The sequence below is a fragment of the Beta vulgaris genome, chromosome 9 (assembly GCF_026745355.1).
Source record: "Beta vulgaris subsp. vulgaris cultivar EL10 chromosome 9, EL10.2, whole genome shotgun sequence".
In the NCBI taxonomy this organism is placed as follows: domain Eukaryota; kingdom Viridiplantae; phylum Streptophyta; class Magnoliopsida; order Caryophyllales; family Amaranthaceae; genus Beta; species Beta vulgaris.
Window position 1 is genome coordinate 26,349,146 of NC_079210.1, and position 11,736 is coordinate 26,360,881.

Sequence of the window (11,736 nt, forward strand, 5' to 3'; positions counted from 1 at the left end):
AGTCTTATTTTAAAGCCCAATTAATTATTCATGATAATTAATTGTATTTTAAGTTCAATTATTTAAAAATTCTAATTAATTATTTAAAAATAATTAATTTATTTATTATAAATAAATATTTTCAAAAGAATTTTTATAGTTAAAATCAGATATCCGTAACTAAAGGATAAAAAATCTTTTAAAACGCGTTTTTAAATAAAGCTGGCAAAAGCATGTCAGAAGCGCACCAACCTGCGCCTGGCGCAGCTTGTGCGTCAGGCGCAACTCTGTCCACTTGTGCCAAGTGCACTAATCTGCACTTGACAAGTAGATTTCTGACTCATTCAGAGCCCTGCGTCAAGCGCAGGTCTTTGCGTAAGACACGGAGTTTCTTTTTTATCTTTTTCAAAGCGCGTGCACGTGTATGCTTTTTACCGGGCGTGCCGTGCCATGCGCTTGACACGTAATTCTACACCAGATGCTGCTGGCGCGTGAGGCGCAGCGCCATTTTCCCTTTAAATAGGATCAATTTCTGTAAAGATGAAAAAAGGGATTTTTCACAACACTCGACGAATACCTTTTACTAACTACAAAACCTCCTTACAAAACTCATACTTTTCAAATACAATCACATTCAATCTACACACTTTCAAACATTCGGATTTTCAGGCTTCAAGATTGCTTGTCCTGAAGGTTGTCAATCTCGCAGACCCAAGCCACGGTGTAATCCTGAGGGTCCTTAAATAGATTCTTTATTTTTATATTGAAGTTATGATAAAGGAAAAACTAGGTCGTCACTAGCCTCCTAAAATCAAACAAACCTAACTAAATCACTAGACTAAATAAAGTGATAAGTAAGGGTCGAATCCGCAGGGAATAGCAAGAAGAACACTAATGTTGCTAATTGTTGCAAGCTAAGACGAAGATTTAGCAAAAGATTTGGTTTGTTAAACTAAGATCTATATTAAGTAATTAACTAAGGTCTTAAGAAAATGCTAAGTGATTAGACAAGAAATTGATTGATTAAAAACATTGGGAGAAGGGGATAAACACCATCCAATCATGATTTAGGAAGTAAGAAATGCGAAGTATAGGGGGAAGGATCAAGCAACAAACCCTTACTCAATTCTCACTCTCATGAGCAATTAAGTAAGAAAATAACATAAACATCAACTCTAGTCTCCTCTCTCAACTTGACTAAAGCATCAATCAACAAACATCCTAATTCTAGAATGCAAGTAGATAATAGTTATGCTATTGATCGATTAAGAAACCCAAAGAACCCCTAACTTCTTATGCAAATACCAAAATCAATCATGGTTGGGTTTTCACCCCAACCCCCAACTAATTAACTACTCACTAATCATCATAGTCATCATAATAATACTAATAGAAGGGGAAAATAAAATCAAACATGAACAACTAAACAATCAACACACCATCTAAAACAAGGTTAAGATAAAGAAAACTAAAATCTAAATATGGGTTGAACTAATTTTAGACAAAATTTAAATAGATAAAAAGATAAAAGTATAAAAGTAGAGAGAAGAGGAGATATTACTTAAACCATGAAGAAGAAATGAAGATCTTGCATAAAAACCATAATTTTTGTCATAATCCAAGCTACAAAACCATGAAAATCTACTTTCTCTCTCTAGAACTTCACTTTCTCTCACTAGATTAAGCTAAGAACCCTCTCTAATTAGGACTAATTAATTCAGAAATTAAAAGCTTCGTTAGAATTATTACAAAATTGGTTTTATACCCCGTAGAAATAAGGGCAAAGTTGTAAAAGACGAAACAAAAAGAACAGAATATCTGGGCGTTGGAGCGCCCACTCCTGCCAATATGGAGCGCCCACTCCACGCTTGGAGCGTCCGCTCCTGCATCGCTCCCGGGCCGCTCCAAGTTTCTGCCAATCAGTGAGAAATTTCGACGACGGAGCGCCCGCTCCTACTAACATGGAGCGCCCGCTCCTACTAACATGGAGCGCCCGCTCCAGCCTTGGAGCGCCAGCTCCTTGGTCGCTCCTGGGCCGCTCCATGCTACTGCCATTTGCCTCTGTCTAATATGGAGCACCCGCTCCTCTTCCTCAGGAGCGCCCGCTCCTCTTCCTCAGGAGCGCCCGCTCCTCTTCCTCAGGAGCGCCCGCTCCTCTTCCTCAAGAGCGCCCGCTCCTCTGCTTGGAGCCTCTTTCTTGCTTATCTTTGCTTCAAAACACTCCAAGAACATATTAGATGGGGGAGGGGAGTAGAATGCACATGCAAATGAAATGACCTATATGCAACCTAATAGTATGCAAGTGAACTAAAATAAATACTAAACATAAGAATATGAGAAATGATGGAAAAGGGGGAGAAAAAGGAAACTATATGGCCTAAAATGAATCTAAATGACCTAAACTAAATGCAAATAAGTGAACCTAAAGTCCACTTATCAAATTCCTCCAAGCTTGCCAATTGCTTGTCCTCAAGCAATCAACAATCTCAAGGAAAGCAATGCATGAATGAGAACTATAAAACGCATCACAAACTTAAGGTCCTCGTCTTATAAGAGGTGTCAAGGCAAAGGGAAATCTCGACCAACTTTCGAAGCTTATAGCCGTCCTTCCTTATCCACAAGTTAGGGGTCAAAGGGTGGTCTAAGCTAGTGTGCAAAGAAAATGATTGTCTTAGAGGACCCTCAACTATCACACAAGCCTTCATTGATTTTAACTGAAACCTTTCCCTACAAAATGGAAAAACTCGCTCAACCTTGTACCAATCGCGCCCCACAAGCTCACAAGATCCCCCAAGCTAGCCTATTTATTCAGTTGATTTTTTTTTGTTGCAAGGGCCCTAGACTACCTCCTCACGCGGTCTACCTCTCACTCGATAGTCATGTTTCTGAGGCACGGTACCGAGCACTCGATATGAGACGCGATAAGAGGGTAAGGTAGCTCATACCTAAGGCATTGGAGCATCTCTAGGGGCCAAAGCATGATGATGTTTTTTTTTTAACTAGAGGCTACTAGCCTTGTGGGTTCTTATGCACCACTTATTGATCCAATTGGCCAAAGGGCTCTTTTTCTTTTCTCTTTTTTTTTTAAAGGCTACTAGCCTTCCATTTGATTGAGCTAGAAGGGTTCTCAAGGTAGCTAAAAGGCGTATCCAAGGTCAAAGGAGAGAGTAAAGACTTTTTATAGGGAAATAGTGACATTAATTCACGCTAAGGCGAGTCTCAGACAATCGAGGGGTCTATTAGTACCAAGACCTAGGCATCCAAGCTTAAAGTACCCCTAATACTCCTAACGAGCACATAAGACACTCAAGCTAATTCACCTCTACTCAAAAGCCAAGTTCCCAACCTCTAACCTCTAAATTCATATCATAGAGTTATTCCTTAATTAGGTGATGCAAAAATCTTTTTGATGTTTTCTTTTTCTCTTTTTTTTATATGCAAATTATAAGCTACATGCAAAGCTATCATGCCATGCAACTATACTACATGCAAGTCTAAGACCTAAAGAAAATGAGAAGAAAATAAAAAGAAAAGTAAAGCAAAAAGATATATACAAAGCAACAAAAAGAGTGGAAATAGGAAAAAGTCATATACATGTAATATACAAGAAAAACAGTCAACCATGGTCGTTCTCATCGAATTCCTCAAGGCAATAAACAATGAAGCACACTCTCCTATCATGCCTCGTAAACCCGACCTAGCAATGCATCCTCTCTAAGACGCGCATCCAAAAAGACACCTAAACCCTTAAAAAGAAGCCACATCCCGCGAGCATAATCAAATATAAACACCCCCCAAACAATCAAGGCACCGTCCTCGGTGCAATCATTCAAAAGAAATTAAATAAAGGGGGAGCGGGGCAAAAGGAACTAGTCCTCGTCCATGTGAGATGGACCGGCTTCCGGAGGGGGGCCATGAGGCTGCCAACCGCCCGTGTAGCCCGGAGGCCAAGCGCCATATGGGTGGGGATAAGCGGGATCTCCCATGGGGTTGGAACCCCCGGGTACTCGCCAATCATAGGGTGGGTAGCGTTGGGGCCAATACGGGTACGTGGGTTGGCGTTCATTCCATCCATCGGGTATTGGCCCATGTTGAGGAGGCCATTATGGAAAGTTGACATAAGGGTCAACATTTCCACTCTCCACATGGTGATGGTACATAGCATCAGTTTGTACCATCATACCACTCAAGTCTTCTCTCATGCCTTGGATCATATTCATCATACGATCCTGGTTTAGAGCAAGACTGTGATAGGCCCCCTCATAGTCGAAAGAGCAGGAAGACACTGAGGCACACCGGCTGGAACTCGGCTCCTCTTGATGGAGAGGAGGAGCTAAGTTGCCGCGTGCGGTCTGGGCTTCCGCGACGGAGGGCTCAAAAGGGATGAGAAGAATCTCAACGTCCTCCCCTTCGCGATCAAAGGTGGTCACCGTTGGGTTTGGGAGGTAATAGTGATGATGACCCCTTACCTTCCAAACAAACCGCTCGGGATCGGGGGTAAAGTCAATCCACCCGGCGGCTCTAATATAGTTCAAATCAAGGAAGGGGTTCTCATCAACTGGAGTCAACAAAGAGAGTTGCTCCCCAAACCCAAGGGTGGAGGCAATGATAGTAACCATCCCCCCACAATGAATATCGGATTTGAATAATTCCCCACGGCGTATAGCAAGACACCGTTGGAGAAATAGAAATCTGAAATTCAGCTTGCCCCCAATGTCTTCAGGGTGATGGGAGGCAATGTAGAGTGCACTCACCTCCTCCGATGCTACCTTGCTTGGTTCCTTTTTTGAGTAAATGGAGGTAACAAGGAGGCGGTGAATGTATCTAAGAATGGGGGAATGCATGTGAGAGGAATATCCCGTCTTTGGATCAAAAGGGGAGTATCCGGCAATGTCACGCCAAAATACGTCCCTTTGATAGAAGGTGGGGTATTGCCAAATCTCGGGATTGCGGATAGCGTTTGAGGCATCATATTGGAAAATTTCATTAAGCCTCGCCAAAGAGATGCATTGGGGTTGATTGAACAATTGAAAGGAGATTTCATACTCCCCCTCATGTCCCTCAACTCACGTCTCTCGAGAGAGGCTAAGAATTCCAAGGTGAGGCGCTCATACGTCAAAGCGCTAAATGTGTAAAAGCGTTCCATGCCTAAAACAAACAAGGCACGCCTTGCATCAATCCTTATCCCTAGACTTTCAAGGGTGTCACCATGGAAAAACTTGGAAGCCTTGATCTTTCTGTGCTTAAGTTCGTCATACCAACGTTTATGTTCGGGGTTGGCAAACTTAAGAGCCGGAAGGGTGCCCTTTTGGTTCTTTTGGGAGGTGGAGCCATGATCTTTCTTATTTTTTTTTCGCGAACGAAACATGCTTGGAGTTTAAAGAGAATAGCTCAACCAAGTGGTAGTTTTAAAAATCAAAAGACACGAGCTCAACCCAACAAATAAACACAAAAATAAAGGCACCGACTAAGGCAAGAAAAATTGAAAAGAGACTATATAAAAAAATAAAAACAAAAGGAACTAGAAAGGTAAAAGGAGTAAGTAACTAAAAGAAAAAGAACGAAAAAAAATCACACAAAAATTCCAAAAAAAATCCAAAAATCAGATAAAAATCAAAATCTATCTAAATCTACCAGCTAAGTCCACAAGAAATACCACAATCATCATATATTCAAATTTACTAGCCAAATCTAGAAGAAAAATGAAAGTTAGGGTTAAGGTTTTACCTCCCTCTTTCTTCAAGAAATCTCCCCCGAACTTCAAATTTCAAGTGATGATGAATTTTGGAATTTGGGGCTTTTAGATGAAAGTGGGTTCTTTGTGTAGAGTAGGAGAAAATATAGACGTTTTGTGAAGGAAGTGAGTGAAAATGTTGAGAAATGAAGGAGATATGAAGGTTTGAAGTTGGAGTTTTAATGGAGGTTAGAGAGAGAAAAGAGGGTTTGAATGAAATGTGAATGAGAGAGAAGGGGAATGTGAGTGATAGAGAAAGGGGGGGGGGGCCGGATGGAAAGAGGGGGTTTGGAAAAAAAAAACGCGTGAGCTCCAAGGAGCGCCCGCTCCAGCTAAAAGGGAGCGACCGCTCCAAGCCTGGAGCGGGGCGCTCCTGGAACGTTCCCCTATCGCTCCAAGGTTCTGTTTCTTTCAAAAAAAATTTCCGTGGGACGGAGCGCCCGCTCCTTGAGCGCTCCCCCCACGCTCCAACTCTCTGCCTTCCTTTTATTTTTTGCGGAAGGATGGAGCGCCCGCTCCTGTTTTTAAGGAGCGCCTGCTCCTCTTGTGGAGCTCCCCTTTTGGGCTCTTTTGGCTCGCTCCTCCTTCCCTTCTTCAACACTTAGCCAATTTTTTTCATATTTTTCACTCCTCTTTCAATTTTTCTCATGACAAACCTCTTATTCACTCCTCTCTCTTTTTTTTTTATTTTTTTATTTTGTATATTTTCGAAATACATCAATAAAAGAAAATTACAATTGTTTACCACGCGTTCTCAAATTTTAGAAGTGATTTACAATCGGATCATCTTTTACCTTTTCAAACCTTTTCAACATTAAGTGATACCAATTTGCGACTTACGATATTGCGTTTTACGATCTTAAGACTAGTGGTACTCCTTCTTACTCCTATTAAATGATTAAACTCTTTCCATCTGGAGAGTGATACCAATTAAGGTCTTAATGTTGATGATAAGGACATGATGGAATTTGAGTTGTTAAGCCATGAGGATGAAGAAGGAATGTCGGATGGAGAAGGATGAGTAGGAAGTTAGAGGAAACATATATAAAACTTGAAAATGATATATACTTTAATTTGGTTTAGTTATTATACAGCACTAGTAACAAATGTCAAGACTACAAATCATAGATGCTAACTAACATTATACAAATAATATTATCTATCTAAATAAAAAGATTTACATTTTACAATATGATTTACTTAATGCTGAACTATTATCAAAACTCCCACATATTAACAATAACTCTTTTATACCCTCAAAAGAAATACTTCTTTTCCTTTTTCTTAGTATTACAATGTTGAACTATAATACAAGTAAGAAAATACTAAATGAGTTGATGATTTGCGAACTTCGTGTATTTTTTATTATGTATAAAGATATTTCAAAATTATGAAGAGAAAACAAGATGTAAATATTTCAATGTATTATATGTTGAAGAGGAACACCAAACAAAATGCGGATAATTTTTTTTGGCATTTGATATAATCACAATATTGTGCTACCCCTCAGAGTATACCCAATGGTTGCCATATTGTTTGTGGTCGTCAATTATTTTATTACTTACTCACTCTTCTACCTCATTCATACCCTACTCATTTTAATCCCATATAATTCTTGCTCCTAAATGGTTGCTCTCCAACTTCTTTTTTTTTGTTTGAGGCCCCTTTCGGGAACCCCATGGTAAAAAGAATTTCCTCTAACAATCCCTCATACAGGGCCGCTCACCCATAAGCCTAACAAACCCCAAACCCCCTCCCCCAACAATATTGAAACTTTTGCTTTACCAAGTAGAATAAATGCTAATTGTGTCGGTCATCAAGTGGCCTATTGCTGTGGTTTTAAACGACAGCATTACTGTTGCGGTTTCTTTCCCAAACCACATCAATATGTATTTTTTCAATATTAAAAATGTGCACCTATTGTTGCGGTTTCTTTCTCAATTGTAGGAGTTAGTTAGGTTGGTTGGGTTAGTGCATGTCTTGTACTATATAAGTACGTGTGTTTCATAACAAATATACACGTTGTTGATTATTGAATAAGAAATCTTTGAGAGTATTGCTAAGCATACTTGAGGGAAAGTTTAGAGACTAGCTTGACTAGTGATCAAAGTCGTTGCCTTTTTTCCAAACTTGAAGTCGTTGCCTTCAAGATTCCATCTATCTTCACCTTCAAACACAACCCATAATCGTTTGTTTTAATCAAGAAACCTCCATAACCATCTGGAACATCAAGTTCCACATCAGAAATCTACATTGGATAAGTCTCTATTTTGTCTCTACGGTTTCCTAATATCTAATTAGGTTTATGATTCTTCCTTTAAAGAATTGTTGGCGACTTCAAAATATTTCAATACAAAAACCTTTATAGTGGGGTAGTCAAATCTAATATGTGTTCATCCCGCGTAGGCGAAATAGAAACACGCCTACAATAGCGGATCCAGGATTTCGAGTCAGGAGCAGCGTAAATTATAATACTATCGTTTACTCAAAGAAAAACTATAACTATTGAGTCAAAATGTTACAAAATCCAAACACCTCGAAATACATCAATAAAAGAAAATTACAATTGTTTACCACGCGTTCTCAAATTTTAGAAGTGATTTACAATCGGATCATCTTTTACCTTTTCAAACCTTTTCAACATTAAGTGATACCAATTTGCGACTTACGATATTGCATTTTACGATCTCAAGACTAGTGGTACTCCTTCTTACTCCTATTAAATGATTAAACTCTTTCCATCTGGAGAGTGATACCAATTAAGGTCTTAATGTTGATGACAAGGACATGATGGAATTTGAGTTGTTAAGCCATGAGGATGAAGAAGGAATGTCGGATGAAGAAGGATAAGTAGGAAGTTAGAGGAAATATATATAAAACTTGAAACAAAAATTATTAAAAGAGACGGTCAAATTTTAATATAAAAGTAGACCTAGTCACTAAATGAATTAAATTAGTCACCGAAAGAAATTAACCTAGTTATCATTGGACTAATTCTGGTTTAAATATTGGGCTTACCATTGCCTAATTTTAATTTAAAAATAGACGGTCTCTTGCAAGACAAAGTCAACTTGAAAATGATATATACTTTAATTTGGTTTAGTTATTATACAGCACTAGTAACAAATGTTAAGACTACAAATCATAGATGCTAACTAACATTATACAAAGAATATTATCTATCTAAATAAAAAGATTTACATTTTACATTATGATTTACTTAATGCTGAACTATTATCAAAACTCCCACATATTAACAATAACTCTTTTATACCCTCAAAAGAAATACTTCTTTTCCTTTTTTTTAGTATTACAATGTTGAACTATAATATGAGTAAGAAAATACTAAATGAGTTGATGATTTGCGAACTTCGTGTATTTTTTATTATGTATAAAGATATTTCAAAATTATGAAGAGAAAACAAGATGTAAATATTTCAATGTATTATATGTTGAAGAGGAACACCAAACAAAATGCGGATAACTTTTTTTTGGCATTTGATATAATCACAATATTGTGCTACCCCTCAGAGTATACCCAATGGTTGCCATATTGTTTATGGTCGTCAATTATTTTATTACTTACTCACTCTTCTACCTCATTCATACCCTACTCATTTTAATCCCATATAATTCTTGCTCCCAAATGGTTGCTCTCCAACTTCGTTTTTTTGTTTGAGTCCTCTTTCGGGAACCCCATGGTAAAAAGAATTTCCTCTAACAATCCCTCATACAGGGCCGTTCACCCATAAGCCTAACAAACCCCAAACCCCCTCCCCCAACAATATTGAAATTTTTGCTTTACCAAGTAGAATAAATGCTAATTGTGTCGGTCATCAAGTGGCCTATTGCTGTGGTTTTAAACGAAGCATTACTGTTGCGGTTTCTTTCCCAAACCACAACAATATGTATTTTTTCAATATTAAAAATGTGCACTTATTGTTGCGGTTTTGAGCCAAAACCGCAATAATAGGTGCACATTTTTTTTAAAATTGAAATTAAAATCTTCATACTATTTTCAATGTTAAAATGCAATAAAAACTTAAAGTAACTAAAACCCACCGGTACAACACATTTGAATCCATGTATTGAGTATGAAATCATAATTAAAGAAAAAAATAATTACAATATATAAGAGATAAATTAAAAGAAATCAAAAAAAGAATGAGGAAATGAAACTAACTAAAGAACAAACTGAAACTAATTACATACAAAAAATTTAAAAAATTAAATAAAAAGAACCCATTCCTAGATCTGGCAAAGAAACTAATCAACAAACCATAAAAATAAAAATCAACAAATGAAGATATTTCAGTCATTATGCACGAACTCAGCTCGAAAACCGATCGGGAAAAATTAACGACGGTAAAAAAAAGGAAGAAAATTGTCGTCTGGCTGCAACCAACAGTCTCCGACGAGATATTTCAGTCAGCAAAATTTTGGCGAGTTCTTAGCTTCATGGTTGAAATCATGATTCCTTCACTCACCATTATCTCAAACGAGATCTTCGCTCATCATTATCTTCGACAAGATCTTCGTGCTCACTGTTATCTCCGACGAGATCTTTGCTCTCACCGTTATCTCCGGCAAGATCTTAATGATTTTACTTGCTGCAGCTCCTTTGAAATTGAAGTGAAAGGAGTGGCATAGGAAGGAGGGTGAAGGAGGAGGAAAGAGGGGTGAACGATTTGGTGTTGCGAGATGAGAGGAGAGTGAGAGGATGTGAGAAAAACGACTCAGAGAGTGAGAGAAGTAAAAGGTGAGAGGAGAACCCTAATTGCCACTAGGCGTGTTTTATTAAATCCTAAAGTCTATTGCTGCGTTTTTTGTAAGAACCGCATCAATAGATTAAAATATTATTCAAAAAATAATATTTTAATCTAATGTTGCGGTTTTGGCTAGGAACCGCATCAATTGAATTGGTCAAACAGTCAACCAAGTTTTGACTAGGAACCGCAACAATAGGTCTATTTTATATTTTAACTTTTTCTTTTCACGTGATTTATTACCGCGTATGGGTAAAATTGCAACAATAAGCGATTATACTAGTGCTTCCACCAAGATTTGAACCTTGGTCTCCCATGTGGGAGATAGGAAGCCATACCATTAGTTCTAAGGGTCCTTGGTGGTTGCCCTCCAACTTGTGGTCATCACATTTCTCTCTTCTACTTTTAATGTACCCCACTATATTTTTTCTTTCCTCCAATATCTTCTTTACTCCTCTTTTCTCTTGGTCCATCATGAAGAAATGGGCATCAGTTATTTGGGCAAAAAATTTATCTCTCTTAATAAACTAGAATAAATGTTATACTCTCTTTCCTCGATCATAACCCACTTAAAGGGCAGCTGTTGGGGTTGCTCTACCTCTAAATCCTAGATTCGCCACGGTGCATTATAGACACATAATCGTATCTCCCCATTTAAGGATCCGATGATGAAACATAACGTGGTCTTCATTGGTCCGACCCAAGGGTAAAGTAGTCTGAAAAGCCATTCAAAACCATTTTTGAAAAGTGCTAAAGTCATATTTTATAGCCCAATTAATTATTCATGATAATTAATTGTATTTGAGCCCAATTCTTTGAGAAGCCCAATTAATTGATAATTAATTGATTTTTTTTTAATAAATAAATATTTTCAAAAGATATCTTTTATAAGATAAAATAAGATTTTATCTCGCAAAATCAGATTTTCGGAATTAAAGGATAAAAGAAAATATTTTAAAACACGTTTTTAAAAAGTTAGCAAAGGCATGTCAAAAGCCGGGCTGGTGGGCGCACCACCGTGCACTTGGCGCACAACCTTGTGCCTGGCGCACCTTGCTGCGTCAGGTGCAACTTTCCTGACACGTGGCACTGTGCCGTGTGCCTAGCGCACTGCTGCGTCAAGCGCATTTATCTACTTCAGACGCGAAATTTCTTTCTTATCTTTTTCAAAACGCCTGCCACGTGTACGCTTTTTGCTAGGCACGCCGCGTCAACGCTTGATACGTCAGCTGCGCCAGGCGCATCTGGCGCGTGAAA